We start from the raw sequence: 21,374 nt of genomic DNA on the forward strand, positions 1-21,374 counted from the left end.
ATACTCTGCACTGATGTTGGACGTCAGAACGGAAGTCCTTGTGGTAAATTTCAGCCAAATCGGATGATAATTGAGATCAAGGAGTCAAAATTGGGGTCCGGTTTATATGGGGGCTATATACAAATCTTAACCGATATGGCCCATTTGCAATTCCCAACGACCTACATCGATAAGAAATATCTGTGCTAAATTTCAAACGTGTATCTTTAATCGTTCGAACGCTATCGTTGTTGTTGTTGTAGCAGTGTATTGTACACCGAGGCGGCAGCCCTTGCCGATCACGGATTCCATCGGGTCAATGGGGTACGTACAACTGACTGCCATGGGATTGTGTTATCGATAGACGGACGGACTTGGCTAGATTGACTCAGAATGTCAAGATGATCGGAATATGTACTCGTATACTCATTACATATCGATATCAATTTATTGGAAACCAAGTTTGGAAAACGTGTTGTGGCCATGTTAAAGAAAAATGAGTTCCATACATAATGGCATCAAACGTACTTTCACAGATATATAGAATTTCATTGATGATATCCACAACTTTTGTAGCTCTCTTATTGTAAAATCCCTATAGTATATAGTAGTCTATAAACTTCAAAAGCCAACATGTTTCTGATCACCACCCTTATAACTTCACATGAGCTCTCCAATATACACCAGACAGACTAACGAAGAGATTTGACCAAAAATCCCTTGAAAATGCCAATGCCTTACTAAAGTACTGGTGTGGTAAAGATACTCGCAAAGGTTATTAAGCTTAGTGCAACCTGCTTAGATTATCTTTGATGATGAAGCAGAGGGAACGTCCATATGCGCATATGCCTCTGCTCATTTGGGTGTCGCATTGTGTCTGTGTCTGTTTCTGTCCATCAGTTGCATCTGTACATTTGAAGCTCGCCTCGCATTGTATCCCACATATGGTTTATCTGTGACATTGTGGTTACATGCCACAAATTCCAACTATCGTATGTCTGATCATTGGCCAGTAATTGTTACACTGAACGTCGTTGCAAGTACGAAAAACGTTCAATGGCACAATTATGGTTATGTCCAATGTTTGAGCAAACAATCAAACATTTGAGCTATACGAAGACTGGCAGTGGCCAGAGCTCAAAGCATAACAATACAGTGATGCTAAATATTTGCCATGAAATGGGTAATTTGGGTGGATGGGTGAGCCGATTGACTTGCAATTGTCCATTGAGAAATGCGTTTGCATAGCTCATAGGGGGAGAGGGTTTTAAACAAGATTTTCCTTGTTTAAGGTGGCAGCATGATTATTTTTGATGTTAACCTACATTTTAGAAGAGCCTTAGTAAATAGCTTTGGGAGATCAACATTCAATTGACATTTATCGTTGTGCCCTAAAAACGATTGGTGAGATCCATGAGTAACATTGGATTTAGTCAAGAAAGAAGTTAAAAATTTTCGAATAATTTCACAGGCATGAGTACCAACTAGTTATTCAGATCCTGAATCCATACTTCTGAGATTGAGGAACTGAAATCCCAAACATTCAAGCAATGACTGAAGGATGGGTAGATTGAATGAGGCTGATGCAAATCGCAGAGGTACTGTATTCGCCATAAGTTTAACAAATCGAAAGGAGTTGTATCCGTGGGATATAAAGGTGGAGAGGATATAGAGGGTTGGGAAATCAAGAGAGGGCTCGGCAGTTGTTCCCAAAGATTTCTCTTTAAAGTCTGGCGGTTTGAAGAAAGCCGTAAACCCCTCTGCTTCAATCGATGGAGGAGGGGAAACATCAAAACGGGCTGGACTGGGCTGTGTGGCTGGGTCATCCGATTTAATCAGGCAACTTCAGGGGATGCATCGACAAAGATATCGCCATCAACTCAAGGAACCAACACTCCGGGGAGGGGTGGTTCTCAAGAGCCATTAATGCGTTAGAAAACTTCTCATGACAATATGTAATGGATCTATGGTCCGGTTTCTGCAGATTAAACTTCACCATTGTAAAGAAGCTTAGTCAGCAATAATGATTCATCTGATTGCCAGAGGATTTGACGTTGCCCTTATCCATAGATCATGGGTGCCTTCATTCTAGCCAAGAGTAGTGTAAATATGTTCTGCCTGCAGATTCAGCTGGCTACTTCATTTCACTATCTATGGCACACGATTCAGAGATGCCGCCTTCGATCCTTAATTGAAGCCGTTTTTACAGTGACAAATATCCTCATTGTAGGATTTGATGCTAATGCACATCACCAGACCCGGCACCACACAGTTTGGAACGTTGAGCTCCATTCTGTGTGGTGTTCTTCGTTATTGCGAGAAGCTAAGCTAGGAGCTACCGGGTGCGTTCACAGATTGCAGATTGTGAAATCAGCGGTATCGAGGGGAGAGTCTCTGTGAGAGGCCGGGTAGGCATCGGCTGTTGCTTAAGTACTGAGTGCCTATGATGCTCGATATGCGCCTTTGCATAGTCACTGGCCACCATGTTCTCGCGGCGATCGGTCGCATAGACCGAAACTCTTATAAGCATTTGACTTGGATCACCACCTCCACATACAAATGTGGCTACAACAACAACAAGAACAACAACAACTAGATATGGAAAAGTTTAAAAAAGGACCAAAGGTGTGAGGTACTCATCGAATTAGGTATAATGTGGCGATTTGCTATTAAGGAAATGAACCGTCCTGTATTACCAGCAACAGATCGGACAATATCAGCGAAAGTATATGTGACTGGGAAGTGTTGAATGACCACAGCTTATCTGATCACGGCAACATTTACTTAAGCCTTTGCGAAAATACCGCAAAAGTAGTCCCTCAGCTGAACAAAAGGAAGGCGGATTACGACAAATTTTGGCACACTTTCTGCAGCATTGCCTTGCAGATTTAAGTGCCCCTAAAACCCAACAAGGAAAAAGGCATTAAGTTCGGCCGAGCCGAGGGGGTGTTTTGGGGAATGGTTGGACCCCCAGAAGCTTTGTCCCAAATTTACTCGCAAATACCTTTCATTTGAGCCCCATATTGCCATGGTGGGTAAATAAGTCCGATTAATTGGTGTTTTGGGGGTTGGGGTGGTCCCCCAAACACTTGGTCCTAAATACCTTTCTTTTGAGTCCCATATTGTCGTGATTGGTATATATATATATATATTTGGTAGGTTTTTGAGGTGGGGCGCAGACAAACCGCTTGAAATTTTGCACAAACATTTTTTGTTTGTGTAGGTCGGTTGGGATTGTAAATGGGCCAAATCGGTCCATGATTTGACATACCTGCCATATAAACCGATCTTGGGTCTTGACTTCGTGCGCGTGAGGGCGCAATTCTTATCCGATTTGTCTGTAATTGTGCACGTGGTGTCTTTGCATCACATCCAACAATTGTGCTAAGTACGGTCTGAATCAGTCTATATCCCGATAAAGCTGCCGTATAAACCGATCTGGGGTCTTGACTTCTTGAGCCTCTAGAGGGCGCAATTCATATCCGATTTGTCTGAAATTTTGCATGAGATGTTTCGTTTTGACTTCCAACAACTGTGCTAAGTATGGCGCAAATCGATACTTAACCTGATATAGCTGCCATATAAACCGTTCTGTGATATTGACTTCTTGAGCCTCTAGAGGGCGCATTACTCATCCGATATGGCAGAAATTTTGTACAAGGGCTTCTTCCATGACCTTCAACATACGCTTTTAATATGGTCTGAATCGAGCCATAGCTGGATACAGCTCCCATATAAACCGATCTCTCGATTTTGGTTCTTGAGCCCCTACAAGGCGCACTTCTTATCCCAATGAACTGAAATATTACACAATGACTTCTAGAATGTTCAGCATTCATTTATGGTCCGAATCGAACTATAACTTGATATACCTCCAATAGCATAACAGTTCTTATTGATTATTCTTTGTTTGCTTAAAAAGAGATACCGCGTAAAAAACTCGACAAATGCGATCCATGGTGGAGGGTATATAATATTCGGCCTGGCCGAACTTAGCTCGCTCTTACTTGTTTTTTTTTTATTTTTTTTTTTTTTGTAATTTGTGTAATTTCTACTCAAATAATATTATTAACTGCTTAATATTTACTATTTTATTTCTGTAATTATAACCTTTCTAATTTTTGTATTTTTGTTTCTAGGCAAACAAAAATTTGCCGCTCCATAAGGTATGTATATTATAAAATTTGTTTTTAAAATCCTTCATTATTTTTGCAAATATTTATTTTGATCTCAAAATCACATGCGTTTGTTCTTGGTTATTAATCATGAATATGCACCAAGCCAATATTTAATTTACTGGGAATTTTCATAATCACCATTAATCAAATAAAATCAGGAGCATGTACATTAGGGTGGGTTGATTTGTGTGGATGAAATAAAAATTCTAAATTGTATAGCAAAAACTGTATGTACATAAAATTGTAAGAAATTAATGCAAGAACCCATGAATCTAAAATCAAGACCTTATCGGCGCCTCTCAACTTGGAAAATCCTAATTTCTAGAATTAATTTTTGGGCAAAGGCGGGCATATATATGTTCTCAAGTCGAGAGGCTCGGTTTAGGATTTTAGTTTAGAGACATAGTATGCTGAGGTTCATATCATCGGGTATGCGATCTTCTAGCCAGATTGCGCAGATAAGCTGATGCATGCGCCTTATCAGCGTGTCGCCTCCGGTCTTAAATAGTTCAGCGGGTCACCCGTCGGCTCCTGCTGCCTTGTTGTTCTTTAGTCGGGCCACTGCTACTTGGACCACATTCTGACTAGGAGGTAAACATTCTATACCATCATCAGGGATTGGTTCTGCGGTATCCTCTTCGCCACCAACGTCGGACACTAGCAGTTGGGTAAAATGTTCTTTCCATATCCTCAGCATGCAATCTGTTTCAGTTACCAGATTTCCTTCTTTGTCTCTGCTGGAGGATGTGCCTGCACCAAAGCCATCGGTTTGGTGTTTAATTCTTTGGTAGAATTTCCGGACTTCATTCTGACTCCTGTACATCTCAATTTGCTCACACTCACATCATTGCATTTCCTTTTTCTTTCTGCGTAATAGACGATTCTCCTCTCTCCATCATCTGTCGCGTTGATTGCAGGGTTGCTCTATAAGCCTCATTCTTGGCTTCACTAGCTTCTCGACACTCTTGGTCGTACCATGGGTTTCTTGGAGGAGGTTTCCGGTACCCAAGTACGGATTTCGCGGCATTTTCCATGGAGTGGGCAATAGTTTGCCACTGCGCCTTTATATCATCGGAACAAGGAGTGCTTTCATCAAGCAGTTGGGTCAGTCGAGTGGAGTATGCCGCTGCCATTTGTTGTGTCTGCATCTTTTCAATGTCCAGCTTCCGTGCAGTGTCAGATCGTACTTCCCTCGCCATGTTCAAACGGGTGCGAACCTTTGCTGCAACAAGGTAATGATCCGAATCTATATTCGCTCCACGGATCGATCGTACATCTGACACGCTGGATGAATGCCTTCCATCTATCACAACGTGATCAAAACGTGATCAATTTGGTTTCTCGTGTTTTGATCGGGTGACAGCCACGTGGCTTTGTGAATATTTTTATGTTGAAATCTCGTGCTACTAACTACCATGTTTTTTGCCGCGGCGAAATCTATCAGCCTCAACCCATTACTGGACGTTATCTCGAGGAGGCTAAACTTTCCGACTGTTGGACCAAAAAGTCTTCCTTCCCTATTTTCGCATTAAAATCTCCCAGAACGATTCTAATATCATGGGCGGGGCAGCGTTCATATTCTCTCTCTAGGCGCACGTAGAAAATATCCTTGGTCTGCTCGTCTTTGTCTTCCGTCGGGGCATGCGCTAGGCTGATGTTGAAGAATTTGGCTTTTACATGGATTGTGGCTAGCCTCTCATCCACCGGAGTAAATCTGAGACAAGGTGTTTCAGTCTCCGACTAACCACAAATCAGCCACAGCCAAATTCATGCCTCTTGTTATGGCTGCTATAGCATAGTTAGTCACCGTTTGGTGTTGTAGTGACGCCATTCCCAGTCCATCGCACTTCCTGTAGGGCGGTAATATCTGCCTTGTACTTCTCTAATACATCCGCCAGCGCGTTTTATTAACCCCCCTTAATATGCAATAATTCCAACGGAATACCAAACATCTATGGAAAGCGAAGAAAGGTCTTCGATTGTCCCCTCTGTGCAAGCAGCGTTTTTATTTCTTTGATGTGAGACTTTGTGATGATGTCCGCTGTCCAGTGCAAATGATTGCCCTGCGCTCACCACATGTTGTGCGGTCTGATAGCATTCTGGTTCAAGTGTGAACATAAATCGAGCACACAATCCCTACCTTTTGGAATGATTCAGTTATGCTTTTAATGACCATAAATCACACAACTAAAGCCATTGACACCATCCATAATCAAATATTGTCATTATTAATAATTTTTGCTGACAATATGAACACAAGTGACCAATTCAGCCCATCCCATTGACAGGGCAGGAGATAGGACTGCACTCAATAAATTCGCAAATATTTAGTTTTATTTAATTTTTCTAATGAAAATCCACATTTGGCGAAGAACACCAAATGCAAGTGAATCATTGTCAATGTTGTTCACATGGGAACGAAAGACCCTTTGAAGTTTTTATACCCTACACCATAGGATGAGGGACATACTATTTCATTTCATCATTCCGGTGTGAGAGCCAACAAACTCTATATATATTGGGTTGCCCAAAAAGTAATTGCGGATTTTTTAAAAGATGGTAAATGCATTTTTAATAAAACTTAGAATGAGCTTTAATCAAATATACTTTTTTACACTTTTTTTCTAAAGCAAGCTAAAAGTAACAGCTGATAACTGACAGAAGAAAGAATGCAATTACAGAGTCACAAGCTGTGAAAAAATTTGTCAACGCCGACTATATAAAAAATCCGCAATTACCTTTTGGGCAACCCAATATATGTTTTTTTATACCCACCAGCGTAGGATAGGGGGAATATAAATTTAGTCATTCCGTTTGCATCACATCGAAATATCGATTTCCGACCGTACAATGTATATATATTTCGGATCGTCGTAAAATTCCAAGACGATTTAAAGATGTCCGTGTGCCTGTCCGTCTGTCCTCTCGTCTGTTGTTATCACTCATTTGCAACTGTGGGTTATTTTAAGCCTCCAGATATCTGAACAAAATATGGTTCAAATCGGACTATATTTAGATATAGCTGCCATATAGACCGATCTGCCTATAAGGAGTCAGAAGCTCATAAAAGCTTTATTTATTACCCGATTTCGCTGAAATTTGAAACGGTGAGGATTTTTAGCCCTCCCAATATAGGACCCAAATATGATTCGAAATGGACTATATTTGAATATAGCCTTCATATAAACCGATCTGCCTATAAGGGGGTCTGAAGCCTATAAAAGCTTTATCCGATTTCGCTGAAATTTGGAATAGTGCGCAGTTTTAAGCCTCCAAACATCCCGATAAAGGGTCTGAAGGCCATAAAAGCTTTATGTATTACCTGATTTCGCTGAAATTTGATACGGTGAGTTATTTTAAGTCTTCCTACATCCAACCCAAATATGGTTCAGATCGGACTATATGTAGATATAGCTGCCATATAGACCGATCTCTCGATTTAAGGTCTACAGCCCATAAAAGCTTTATTAATTACCCGATTTCGCTCCAATTTTAAAAGGTGAGGATTTCTAGGCCTCCCTATATAGGACCCAAATATGATTTGGATTGGAATATATTTAGATATAGCCCACATATAGACCGATCCGCCGATTTAGGGTCTTAGGCCTATAAAACTCACATTTATTATACGATTTCGCTGAAATATGGAACAGTGAGTTGTGTCAGGCCCCTCGACATCTTTCTGCATTTTCGGCCAGATAGGTCCATATATAGCTATAGGACATAGCTCCCACATAACCGATCGCTCGATTTAAGGTGTTGGCCCATAAAAGGCGCATTTATTGTCCGATTTTGCCAACATTTGGACAGTTAATGTCCCTCTTCAATTTGGCCCAGATCGGTCCAGATTTGGATATAGCTGTCATAGAGACCGATCTCTCGATATAAGGTGTTGGTCCCATAGAAGGCGCATTTATTTTCCGACTGTGATAAAATTCGAGACCGTGAGTTATGTTAGGCTCTTGAACAACGTTTTTCAATTTGGCTCAGATCGGTTCAGATTTGGATATAGCTGCCATAGAAACCGATCTCTCGATTTAAGGTCTTGGGCCCATAAAAGGCGCATTTATTCTCCGATTGTGATAAAATTTGGGACAGTGAGTTATGTTAGGCTCTTGGACAACGTTTTTTTCAATTTGGCTCAGATCGGTTCAGATTTGGATATAGCTGCCATAGAAACCGATCTCTCGATTTAAGGTGTTGGGCCCATAAAAGGCGCATTTATTTTCCGATTGTAATAAAATTTGGGACAGTGAGTTGTGTTAGGTCCTTCGACATTCTTCTGCAATTTGACCCAGATCGGTCCAAATTTGGATATAGCTGCCATATAGACCGATCTCTCGATTTAAGTTCTTGGGCCCATGAAAAGCGCACTTATTGTCCAATCTCGCCGAAATTTGGTACAGTGAGTTGTGTGAGACCAGTCGATGTCCTTCTTCAATTTGGCCCAGATCGGTACAGATTTGGATATAGCTGCCATATAAGCCGATATCTCGGTTTAAGGTCTTGGGCCAATAAAAGGCGCATTTATTGTTCGATTTTGCCAACATTTTGGACAGTGAGTTGTGTGAGGCCAGTCGATGTCCTTCATCAATTTGGCCCAGATAGGTCCAGATTTGGATATAGCTGCCATATAGACCGATCTCTCGATTTAGGGTTTTGGGCCCATAAAAGGCGCGTCTATTATCCGATTTCGCCGAAATTTGGGACAGTGAGTTGTGTTAGGAGCTTCGACATCCATCTTCATTTTGGCCTAGGTTGGAAAAGATTTATATACAGCTGTCATATAGACCGATCTCTCGATTAAAGGTTTTGGGCCCATAAAAGGCGCATTTATTATACGATGTTACCGAAATTTGGAACAGTGTGTTGCGTTAGACCCCTCGACATCTTCCTGGAATATGGCACAGATCGGTTCAGATTTGGATATAGCTGCCATATAGACCGATCTTTCGGTCTTTAAGGTCTGGGATCCATAAAAGGCGCATTTATTGTTCGATTTCGCGGAAATTTGGAACAGTGAGTTGTGTTAGGCACTTCGACATCTCTCTTCAATTTGGCGCAGATCGGTTCAGATTTGGATATCCGAATTCGCTGATATTTTAGTGAGGCTGCCATATAGACTGATCTCTCGATTTAGGGTTTTGGGCCCATAAAAGGCGCGTCTATTATCCGATTTCGCCGAAATTTGGGACAGTGAGTTGTGTTAGGAGCTTCGACATCCATCTTCATTTTGGCCTAGGTTGGAAAAGATTTATATACAGCTGTCATATAGACCGATCTCTCGATTAAAGGTTTTGGGCCCATAAAAGGCGCATTTATTATACGATGTTACCGAAATTTGGAACAGTGTGTTGCGTTAGACCCCTCGACATCTTCCTGGAATATGGCACAGATCGGTTCAGATTTGGATATAGCTGCCATATAGACCGATCTTTCGATTTAAGGTCTGGGATCCATAAAAGGCGCATTTATTGTTCGATTTCGCCGAAATTTGGAACAGTGAGTTGTGTTAGGCACTTCGACATCTCTCTCTTTAATTTGGCGCAGATCGGTTCAGATTTGGATATCCGAATTCGCTGATATTTTAAATAGTGACTTATGTTATCTTTTCGATATCCCTGTCGTATATGGTTCAGATCGGTTTATATTTGGATATGTCTACCAAAGAGACCAATATTTTGTTCTACAAAATTTAACAACTTATTAGACCTCTCTAAATTCGTATCGAATTTGGTCCAAATCGGACCATATTTCGATAAAGCTGCTATGGGGGCATAAATTATGCATTTTACACCGGATTATGACGAAAGGTGGTTTACATATATACCCGAGGTGGTAGTTAGACCCGGCCAAACTTAACACCTTTTTACTTTTTTTTTTACTATATTTCGATTCTATCCCACTGTGTGACGCATGGCGTAAGGAAGTGTCGTATAGGAAGTGTAAGAGCGAACTTATCAAGCCACAAAATCGTGAGGTGACATAAACACAATATTCACCCATTTCACTATTTAAGATCAAGGATGTTTGATTGTGATTTTGCAGAAAAATCGGTTCAGATTTAGCAACAAATATTTCAAGTATCTGTTTGCCACTGTTTGTTATGCATCTTGATTTTTTGTGCGTGTAGCACAGTGTTTTTTTTACCATGGCCTATAGAAATCAGTTTGCATCTATTGATTACCTCATACCCAGAAAACTGATACAGTTTTTATGAATTTCATACAATTTTCATTTTTATTACTCTGTCAATAAGCTTGGCTCTTTCGTCATGCCGACTACACAGGAAATATTTTCTTTTCGATCTCTTCATTAACATCCTCTAAAAGAAATGAGTTCATAAATTAGACGACCGACCGCCACTTAAGTTGCTTGTGAATCAATGACACATAGGCATGGCGTGAGTGTGTCCATATGCTCGCCTTTATTTTATTTTTGCATGTTTTTCTAACGAACTGAAAATAATAAATCGACTTCTTTATGTTCCCTGATTAGAGTGTTAGAGACACACAAGCTCGTATTGTGTGCAAATTAAGGCAACGAATAAATGAACGTACGAACGAATGGAACCTGCATTATATTTGAGAATTTTATGTATGTCATAAAAATTCAGACTATGGACTATCGGGATTTGTCATCTGGGGGGTTTTTCGGTAAACTACAAAATAAGTGGATGTTGCGAGTGCTCTCGCCATATGTTCTCCTTTGATGGCTGCGCATATGCAGATAAGGTCCAATAGCAACGAACTCTCAGTGTGGAAACCTTCAGATTGGGTAGGCACGTGCCGAGTATAAAATTAAACCGACTCAGATAATTAGATGCTGTTTGAACGTGAAAGTCGGTTAAGATACTTGGAAGGGATAAAAACGCTATAACACGTTTTTAACTCTATAATTGTCATGAAGATGGATGTGTAACATTTTGCAGAAGTAAGGTTTTTTTTAAGGGATAGGGATAGACAAAATTCGCACATCATAAGCTCTCGCTTTAGATTAGTCCGATAAGGTTAGGTTGAGGTGGCAGTCTGCCATCAGACTCACTTCGAAGTTTTCATTCATTGTGATACCACAGGAACAGAAGAAGGAAGATGCCTTCTAGTTCCTACCGCTGAACCACCCAGATCGCTTTAAAAAGCCCAACAAGTTGCTAATGTTCACACCCGCTAAATTCGACAAATTCTCAAAGAAATGAGAACCTAAAGTGGTACTCATTCTAACTGCTTGCACGGGACACACACACACAGCAGATGTTCTATAGTCTCGACGTCCTCACAGCTTCGGTAAAAGTCGTTACTTGCATCCTTCAATCTGTTGGCTTGTTTTTCGATCAGACAGTGGCCTGTCATGACAGACACAATGACTGAAATGTTTGTTTTAGCCAGCGACAGCAAACCGGTAGACCTCTTCAAGTCTAGATTGGACCACATAGTATTGGAATGCTCATAGCCCCCTCTTTGCACATGGTGTTCTCTTTTGACTTTTAACAACTGTGCCAAGTAAGGTCAAAATCGGTCTATAACCTGATATAGCTTCCATATAAACCGATCTCAGACAGATTCTCAAAGAAATGAGAACCTTAAGTGGAACTCCTTCTGACTGTTAGTGCCGAGCACACACACACACAGCAGATGTTCTATAGTCTCTTCTTCCTCGATGCCCTTACAGCTTCTGCAAAAGTCATTGCAGCCAACCTTCAGTCTATCAGCATGTTTTCCGATTAGATAGTGACCTGTCATGACGGATACATTGATATCTGTTCTAGCCAATGACAGCAAAGCAGTAGAACTCTTCGAGTCTGAATTAGGCCACATAGTTATGGAATGCTCACAGCCCCCTCTTTGTGACCATCTATCATTCGTGGTCCTTCGGGCCTGGACCTGAAAACTTAGCTTAGGCATACCCACAGATTCCAGTATCCTTGCAAAGTGTAGGGTAGTTCCTAGTCTCGCAAGCTCGTCCGCTTTGCAATTCCCTGGGATGTCTCTGTGGCCCGGCAACCAGAACAGGTGAATTTTGAGCAGCCATCGCGTTGAGAGATCTACGACAGTCGAGGGCGGTTTTTGTGTTCAGAAATACGTTCTGCAGGGATTTAATGGCTGCCTGGCTATCTGAGAAGATATTTATGCCTATCGTCTTAATGACGTTATATCTTAGCCATTACACAACTTCCCTAATTGCAAGGATCTCCGCTAGATATAAACTGCAGTAGTCGGGTAACCTTTTCGATCAAAGTACTCATCGACCTCTTATCGAACGCCAGCAATGACCGGCCATAGTGCCTTCGCAGTCCGGCAACCATCCACCGTGTCCCACCCCACCGCCGACGCCGCCTTGGCCATCCCCTCTACTATGTTTAGTAGATCACCAAATGGCATGTAGACAAGACCGATGACTGGTCCGCCCGGTGCATACGAACCCCTCCTGGCGCACTTGTCCGCCCTCTCATTCCCTGGAATCCCGTCATGCCCAGGAACCCATGTCAGCATCACATCGTGGACCCAGAGCCTATCCAGAGATTCCAAACAGTCCGCCACGCATCTCGACCTCACCATCCTCGACTCCAAGGCTTTGAGCGCTGCCATACTGTCTACATAAATTCTAAATTTCGAGGGCGTTAGGCCTCTTTGCCTGAAATATTCTTGTGGCTACTGCAATGGGACAGACCTCTGCCTGAAAGACCGTGCACTCGTCCGGCAGTCTCAGACATACTGATATTGAGTGCATCAGATTAGAATCCCAATCCAGTCCCCGACTCCATCTTGGAGCCCTGACTCCATCTTGGAGCCCTGACTCCATCCTGGAGCCCTGACTCCATCCTGGAGCCCTGACTCCATCCTGGAGCCCTGACTCCATCCTGGAGCCCTGACTCCATCCTGCAGCCCTGACTCCATCTTGGAGCCCTGACTCCATCTTGGAGCCCTGACTCCATCTTGGAGCCCTGACTCCATCTTGAAGCCCTGACTCCATCTTGGAGCCCTGACTCCATCTTGGAGCCCTGACTCCATCCTGGAGCCCTGACTCCATCCTGGAGCCCTGACTCCATCCTGGAGCCCTGATTCCATCCTGGAGCCCTGACTCCATCCTGGAGCCCTGACTCCATCCTGGAGCCCTGACTCCATCCTGGAGCCCTGACTCCATCTTGGAGCCCTGACTCCATCTTGGAGCCCTGACTCCATCTTGGAGCCCTGACTCCATCTTGGAGCCCTGACTCCATCTTGGAGCCCTGACTCCATCTTGGAGCCCTGACTCCATCTTGGAGCCCTGACTCCATCTTGGAGCCCTGACTCCATCCTGGAGCCCTGACTCCATCCTGGAGCCCTGACTCCATCCTGGAGCCCTGACTCCATCCTGGAGCCCTGACTCCATCTTGGAGCCCTGACTCCATCTTGGAGCCCTGACTCCATCCTGGAGCCCTGACTCCATCCTTGAGCCCTGACTCCATCCTTGAGCCCTGACTCCATCTTGGAGCCCTGACTCCATCTTGGAGCCCTGACTCCATCTTGGAGCCCTGACTCCATCTTGGAGCCCTGACTCCATCTTGGAGCCCTGACTCCATCTTGGAGCCCTGACTCCATCTTGGAGCCCTGACTCCATCTTGGAGCCCTGACTCCATCTTGGAGCCCTGACTCCAACTTGGAACCCTGACTCCAACTTGGAACCCTGACACCATCTTGGAACCCTGACTCCATCTTGGAACCCTGACTCCATCTTGGAGCCCTGTCTCCATCTGTGTAGGTCAAGGTCTCATCCTCCTTAAGTACACCATCCGCCCTCTATTCGACCCTCTCAGGAAAATGAATAGCGAATGCCTTCACTCCAGTCGGCACTGGTGCCAGGTAATCAGATATCCTCCAGAATCGAACTATGGCCGCAAACACCCTTCTTCAGCATGCCGAGCTCTCTCAGTCTAAGCGCGACCCAGGCGGCGCAGTTCCAAATATGGGCCCCAATGGGATGCATATCCAGCACCGCCTCCAGGCCTGCCTGCGGTGCGGATCTCAGAGCCGCTGTGATCCTGACGCAGGCCAGTCTCTGGACCTTCTCGAACGTGAACTCTTCCCTATGGCGTCCCACCATACCAGTGCTCCATAGGTCAGTACTGGTCTCACGATGGGAGTCACCCGCCACTTCCTACCGAACATCCTCCTGCAGGAGTAAAAAGCTCACAGTGCCTTACGGCTTCTTTTCTCGGTGTTTCTCTTCCAGGATAGTTTCGCATCGATGATTATGCCTAGGTACTTCGCCTCCTTCGACAGCCGCAGGGTTACCCCGTCGGGCGGGGCGGGAGTCTTAACTCGGTATTCAGAGTCATTAGATGTAGCATTAAATTGAGTGCATCAGATGGTGTCGTCCTCAGTGCGACTGTGATGCACAAAAAAGACATCCTTTGGACCCAGTTAAGTGTTGAGCAGTAGGTGGACTTTTGAAGCGCCGTCCACCAGACCACAACACCATATAGCATTATAGGTCTGATTAGTCGCATAAACTAAAGGAAGCTTTTTTGGCACGCTGATCAACGAATATTGCATAGGTCCAAAAAGTCAAGGTTCGAATAACATCTAATTTTCCATTTAATTTAATTGATATTCAATCGATTTTCCCGATCGTTCGAAGTTTGCCCCTATTCCTTAATGGAATATTCATAAGCAAATTTGCAATTTGCTATCGATTTTCCCAAGTTTTGGATATATTCTTATTTTTTATGCAATTTCTTTGACATCTGACTTAAGATCAGACATTTTCTTAGTCACCTCTAAGGGATGGATTTTATCTTTTCAATCTCTGTTTTTTCTTAGTAAAACTACACAACTTTTCACGTCTTCAGCTGAACATGATATACGAATCGCCGATTTACCAATGTTTGCACAACAGACATTTGGCTCAAATCTTTCAACACCATCTAAAATTGTTGCATTGCTCTGTCTTCCATTTTAATATGTTTCGATTTTTTTTTAGTTTTCTCAAAATGGATAGCATAGCGAAACAAGCTCCAAATGAAATGCTCTGTCCATAAATCGTCTACGAACTGAAATGGTTTTGATTTGCTAGTGTCGTTGTCATTCAATTTAACTGAAATAGTTACGACGACTATTTCGTTTGAGTAGTTGCAAAAAAATAAAACGATGCGGCTTCGTTCGTATGTGACTTTTCAAATTGGATTTTGAATTGCTACAATGGAAAATAAATTGAAGGAATAAAAGATAAAAAGATTATTGGTACACAGAAAAAAACAGCAGTGTGATATGTTGGCGAGAAATCTTTGTAAAAAGTCAATCCTTAGAGACATCTTCAAATTGCAAATACCTCGCCTTATATGAGCGATTTATGCGCTTAAGACTAAGTGTCTTAAGCGCATAAATCATAAGCATATCTGTCTATATAGCAGCTACACCCTCACGTAGTCTGAAATCATCTCATAATTGTATCTTTTATGGGATTAAAATGCTGGAAGGTATAGAACTGACATTCCAAGCACTTCTACGGAAGTTGGAAAAAGAATCAGATCTCCCGACGAGCATAACACTGCTATGGTGCTGAAGGAGAAAAACATCTCCCCGCTTTTAAGTACTTAAAAAAAACCAAGCCAGTCATTCCGCAATGACCTCCTGCTGAGGTAGAAAAAATTGGAACAGGAACGAAGGAAGCGCGCACGGCCCCTGAATCTTCATGGGGGACTGTGACTTCCAAACTGAGGCCACAGCCATCACGGAAGGGAAAGATGATCGGCGAGAATGGTAAGGAGCCGCCCTCTTACGCCAGAGTGGCAAGCAAGCTCAACAGAGATGAGCTGACTTATGCTGTCCTCAATATCGGCTGTGCTTCCGGTAGGATTCCACATGTTTATCGGTCCCAATTGCAGGATCTGGTTAACGATCGAATTATTAAACATGTGTGGAACTCTGTAGAGGCTCCACACATACAAATAATGAGCTGCGAGTATAGAAGGGACATCTTTAGGCTGAGTTTTGCATCGGCAGAATGTCTTAGTACCGTCAAAAAGCTCGTCGGAGTTATTCACGCTTCCTGGGAGGGCGCAAACGATAAGCTGCGAGTATAGAAGGGACGTCTTTACGCTTTGTTTTGTGTCGGCGGAATGTATTGTTGTAGCAGTGTATTGTACACTGAGGCGGCAGCCCTTGCCGATGAAGTACTCCATCGGGTCAATCCGGTACGTACAACCGGCTGCCATGGCGGAATGTATTGATACCATCAAACAGCTCGTCAGAGGTATCCATGCCCCCAGGGAGGGCGCAAAGCTCGACCTTATGAGAAAGATGGAAATCCCCCAGCTCACAAATGCGACGGTCTTCATCAAGGGATCGGGCAGTAAATTTGCGACGGAACGCATGTAGGGATTCTTGGGCAACCAAAACCAAGGTTTGGTCACACAGAAGTGAGAGGTCTTCCACAGGGAGGAGAAGTAGGAAGGAACTCTCCTTGTGGTTGGCATTGATCAAGTCTCGGTGACGAGTTTGGCTTAGACTAAAGGCATGGCGCACAACGGTAGCAAAACTGTCTTTTTCAAGATTAAGAAGACTAGGATAGACAGAAATCCTCATATTGAGACATCAGGCCGTGCAGTTGCAGGTGACCCAATGCCGCCCAAGGAACAGGGGGCTGACGACGAGATAATCACGGCCACTCTCAATATTGGAAAGACTAGGATAACCAAAGATCCTAATACTAAAATATCAGGCAGTGCAATGGCGAGAGACCCAACACAGCCTTACACACAGCTTCCCGATGACAGACCCATCACCGACCTCAAGATTCGGAAGACTAATATTGAAATATTAGACAGCGCAGCGACAGGAGTCTCAATGCAGCCTAACGAACATGGAGCCGATGAAGGTACCATCATCGCGAATCACCGACTTCAAGATTCGGAAGACTAATATTGAAACATTAGACAGCGCAGCGACAGGAGTCTCAATGCAGCCCAACGAACATGGAGCCGATGAAAGTACCATCATCGCGAATCACTGACTTCAAGATTCGGAAGACTAATATTGAAACATTAGACAGCGCAGCGACAGGAGTCTCAATGCAGCCTAACGAACATGGAGCCGATGATGGTACCATCACCTACTCCCAAGAAGCCCATTACTTAAGATTTCGAAGACGGCAAAACTCCTAGTAATGAAACATCAGGCAGTATAGGGAATGAACACTCAATGCAGCCTAACGACCAGAGACCCGACGATGGAACCATTACCGACTTTATAAATATATAATACGATGATATCGGGCTGGGCAATGACAGGAAAATCAATGCAGTCTGAACAAGTAAGAGAGTACTTCGGCCGGACCGAATCTTATATACCCTCCACCATGGATCGCATCTTTCGAGTTCTTTGCGCAGTATCTCTTTTTTACGCAAACAAAGAATAATGAATATGGACGGAGGAGGAGCTATATCAAGTTATAGTCCGATTCGGGGTTCAAGAAGCAAAATCGGGAGATCGGTTTATATGAGAGATGTGTCAAGCTATACATCGATTCAGACCATATTGGGAGAAGCCGTTGTACAAAATCTGTGCCAAATCGGATAAGAATTGCGCTCTCTAGAGGCTCAAGAAGTGAAGACCCAAGATCGGTTTACATGGCAGCTATATCAGCGTATGGAACGATTTGGACCATTCTTAATACAGTTGTTAAAATTATAACAAAACACGTCATGGGCCAATTTAACGCACCACGTTTCCTCAATAAGACGATTTCGATATCTGACAAGGTCAATTACATAGGTGAGACCTTGGACTGGAAACTGAATTGGAAGTGTCACATTCAGGAGCGCACTGAGAAGGCTCACAGATGTTGGGCACTATGTAGACGGGCCGCAGAGGCGAAATGGGGCTGAATCCGAGGATTGCAACATAAGGACCATACAACAAATTCAGAGAACATGTTGTGTTGGCATAGGCGGAGCGATGAGGACCACGCCCACTAGGGCACTGGATACTATTCTAGATATCCGACCCATTGACATACGGATTAAGTGTGAGGCAGCCACTGCGGCTATGAGACTTAAGGCGATGGGAGAATAGATTGAGGATGGGGGCAGCCAATCGCGGTATAATCGAGGCGACGATAGGAAACCTGGAAGGAAGGGAAGAGGTTTCCGATCGGATACCTGAGATGAACCTTGAAGTCGAGTGCGATGCACTGCTGCCATCGGTACAGTTTTGGACTGACGGAACCCTGGTATTGCCATCTGGAAGATCATGTTACAACGATAGATCAAAGCTAGAGGACAGAGTGGGCCTGGGCCACATTAAAAACCCAAGGACTACGATCTGTTTTAGACTGCCTGACTATAAAACGGTCATGCAGGCAGAGGTCCGGGCGATCACGGAATTCGTGAGGTGGTGTGGTGCTAAGGCGAGGACGTCGAATGTGAACATCTTTACTGAGAGTAAAATTGCCATAAGGGCAATAACAACCTGAAGGGTAAGGTCACGAACAGTCTTGCAGTGTAAGAAGGAGATTAACACCTTCTCTGAGGATGGGAAAATCCACATCGTTTGGGTGCCGGGCCATAACGGAGTAAGGGGAAATGAGAGGGCAGACGATTTGGCGATGAAGGCCAGAGGACTGCCGTCAATAAACTTGGTTAACCCGAAGCCTTTCGGGTCGCCGCAGTCCGAGTTAAGGGAGTGGGCGACGAATGCGCATGCAACATTTTGGAACAGCGAAACGGTTGATAGGACGGCGAAAATCCTATGGGGGGATCCAGATCGTGAGAAGACGAGGCTATTACCGAAAGGAAGCAAGAAAGCGGTCAGAATAGCTATTGGTATCATAACGGGACACAAGCTCACTTATGTAAAATCGGTGCTAGCATATGTAGGGCATGCGGCGAAGATGATGAGACGTTGGAGCATTTCCTTTGTCATTGCCCGGTTTTCGCGTCTAACAGATACCGGCACTTAGGTGGAGACACAATATCAGACATGAACCAACTTGGGTGGAATGGTATTGAAAACAATTAAGGATTTTGTAAGTAGCACGGAATTCCTAACTTAAACGGCTACAATAAAAGAGGCAACTTTATAGTTTTTAGAGCGCACCACAATCCGATTACTGGCTTAGGTGTATGTCCATAGTGGCATGGGGCTGAATAATACCTGCACCCTCTTTTTAACCTAACTTTACTGTTTTCACAGCAACACGGCATATCGCAATGCATTGGCAACAACCAATGAAGATTAAGCAGTACATGAGTTTTTGTTGTTCACCCGACTACAACACCACATAACAAACAATCTGGCAACTGCTGTATACAGCCAATAACAAAAGGTGTGGCCAATTGATAGCCCTTGGCTATTAATCTGTACTAAGATTGTAAATAAGTTTTCACAATTCCGCCCAAGTGCATTTTTATACCCACCACCGACGGATGGGGGTATATTCATTTTGTCATTCCGTTTGCAACACATCGAAATATCCATTTCCGACCCTATAAAGTATATATATTCTTGATCAGCGTAAAAATCTAAGACGATCTAGACATGTCCGTCCGTCTGTCCGTCTGTCTGTTGAAATCACGCTACAGTCTTTAAAAATAGAGATATTGAGCTGAAATTTTGCACAGATTCTTTTTTTGTTCATAAGCAGGTTAAGTTCGAAGATGGGCTACATCGGATATATATCTTGATATAGCCCCCATATAGACCGATCCTCCAATTTAGGGTCTTAGGCCCATAAAAGCCACATTTATTATTCGATTTTGCTGAAATTTGGGACAGTGAGTTGCGTTAGGCCCTTCGACATCCTCCGTCAATATGGCCCATATCGGTTCAGATTTGGATATAGCTGCCATATAGACCGATCCTCCAATTTAGGGTCTTAGGCCCATAAAAGCCACATTTATTATCCGATTTTGCTAAAATTTGGGACAGGGAGTTGCGTTAGACCCTTCGACGTCCTCCGTCAGTTTGGCCCAGATCGGTCCGGATTTGGATATAGCTGCCATATAGACCGATCCTCCGATTTAGGGTCTTAGGCCCACAAAAGCCACATTTATGATTCGATTTGGCTGAAATTTGGGAAAGTGAGTTGTCTTAGGCCCTGCGACATCGTCCGTCAATATGGCTCAGATCGGTTCAGACTTGGATAGAGCTGCCATATAGACCGATCCTCCGATTTAGGGTAATAGGCCCATAAAAGCCACATTTATTATCCAATTTTGCGGAAATTTGGGACAGTGAGTTGTGTTAGGGCCTTCAACACCCTCCGTCAATTTGGCTCAGATCGGTCCAGATTTGAATATAGCTCCCATATAGACCGATCTCTCGGTTTTCGGTTTTGGGGCCATAAAAAGAGCATTTATTGTTCGATGTTGCCGAAATTTGGGACAAAGACTTAAGTTAAGCACTGAAATTTGACACACTGACTTATGTTATGCTTTTCGGCATCCGTGTCATATATAGTTCAGATCGGTTTATTTTTGGATATAACTACTAAAAGTACCAATATTTTGTTATATACAATTGAACAATGACTTTTACTTATTAGTATTTGGTCCAAATCGGAACATATATTGATATAGCTGCTATGGGGCATAAGGTATGAGTTTTGCACCGGATTTTGACGAAAGGTTGTTTACATATGTATCCGAGGTGGTGGGTATCGAAAGTTCGGCCCGGCCGAGCTTAACGCTTTTTAACTTGTTTCTATTCTTCCATTTTCAACCATATCTTTCTCTCAGTGTAGCTCCCCATCATGCTACTCTGAAGCAATGCTATTTCAAATGTTCAGCTTGATTTTCTATTCCGTATGAATTATCCGTATCTGAATTTTTCTTTGAACAACCTCTTATTATGTGGAACGGATAATTTTCTTCAAATTACATTTCTTTCAAATCTTCTCACTTTAAATCCACCTCCCCCCTAACCCCCCAGCCGCCTTTTTGCACCGTTCATTCTCAATGAGGAAAATTGCAAAAATTTATGCCATGCCATAGCAATACCGTGTTAATGGTTAAGTCATTGCATTGACCATTTAAAGCAAGGCGATGTGGGGCGAAAGAAAAGACAGGGGAAATTTTCCAAGTGGGAAAATAATAGCATTGTGCTCGCAGCACACAGACCATGGTGAGTCAATCTGTGGCGTTGTAATTTGTAAATTCACAGATTGAAAGTGGTCCGTTTGCTGAGTGAATGTTTATGATGCTCTGCTCTACTTTTTCCATCATTGCTGGGCAGGATATTG

General features: G+C 43.3%; 1 protein-coding gene across 1 annotated transcript in view; it reads left to right on the forward strand.

The window, feature by feature from the left end:
* Positions 1-4,129: 4,129 nt before the first annotated feature.
* The window catches only part of LOC106086597 (vesicular glutamate transporter 2), a 355,269-nt gene continuing 338,024 nt past the window's right edge, over positions 4,130-21,374 (forward strand). The window contains exon 1 of the mRNA XM_059360684.1: positions 4,130-4,145. The gene's annotated coding sequence lies outside the window, so the exon portion shown is untranslated. The remainder of the gene's footprint in view (positions 4,146-21,374) is intronic.

Source organism: Stomoxys calcitrans, chromosome 1 (assembly GCF_963082655.1).
Source record: "Stomoxys calcitrans chromosome 1, idStoCalc2.1, whole genome shotgun sequence".
In the NCBI taxonomy this organism is placed as follows: domain Eukaryota; kingdom Metazoa; phylum Arthropoda; class Insecta; order Diptera; family Muscidae; genus Stomoxys; species Stomoxys calcitrans.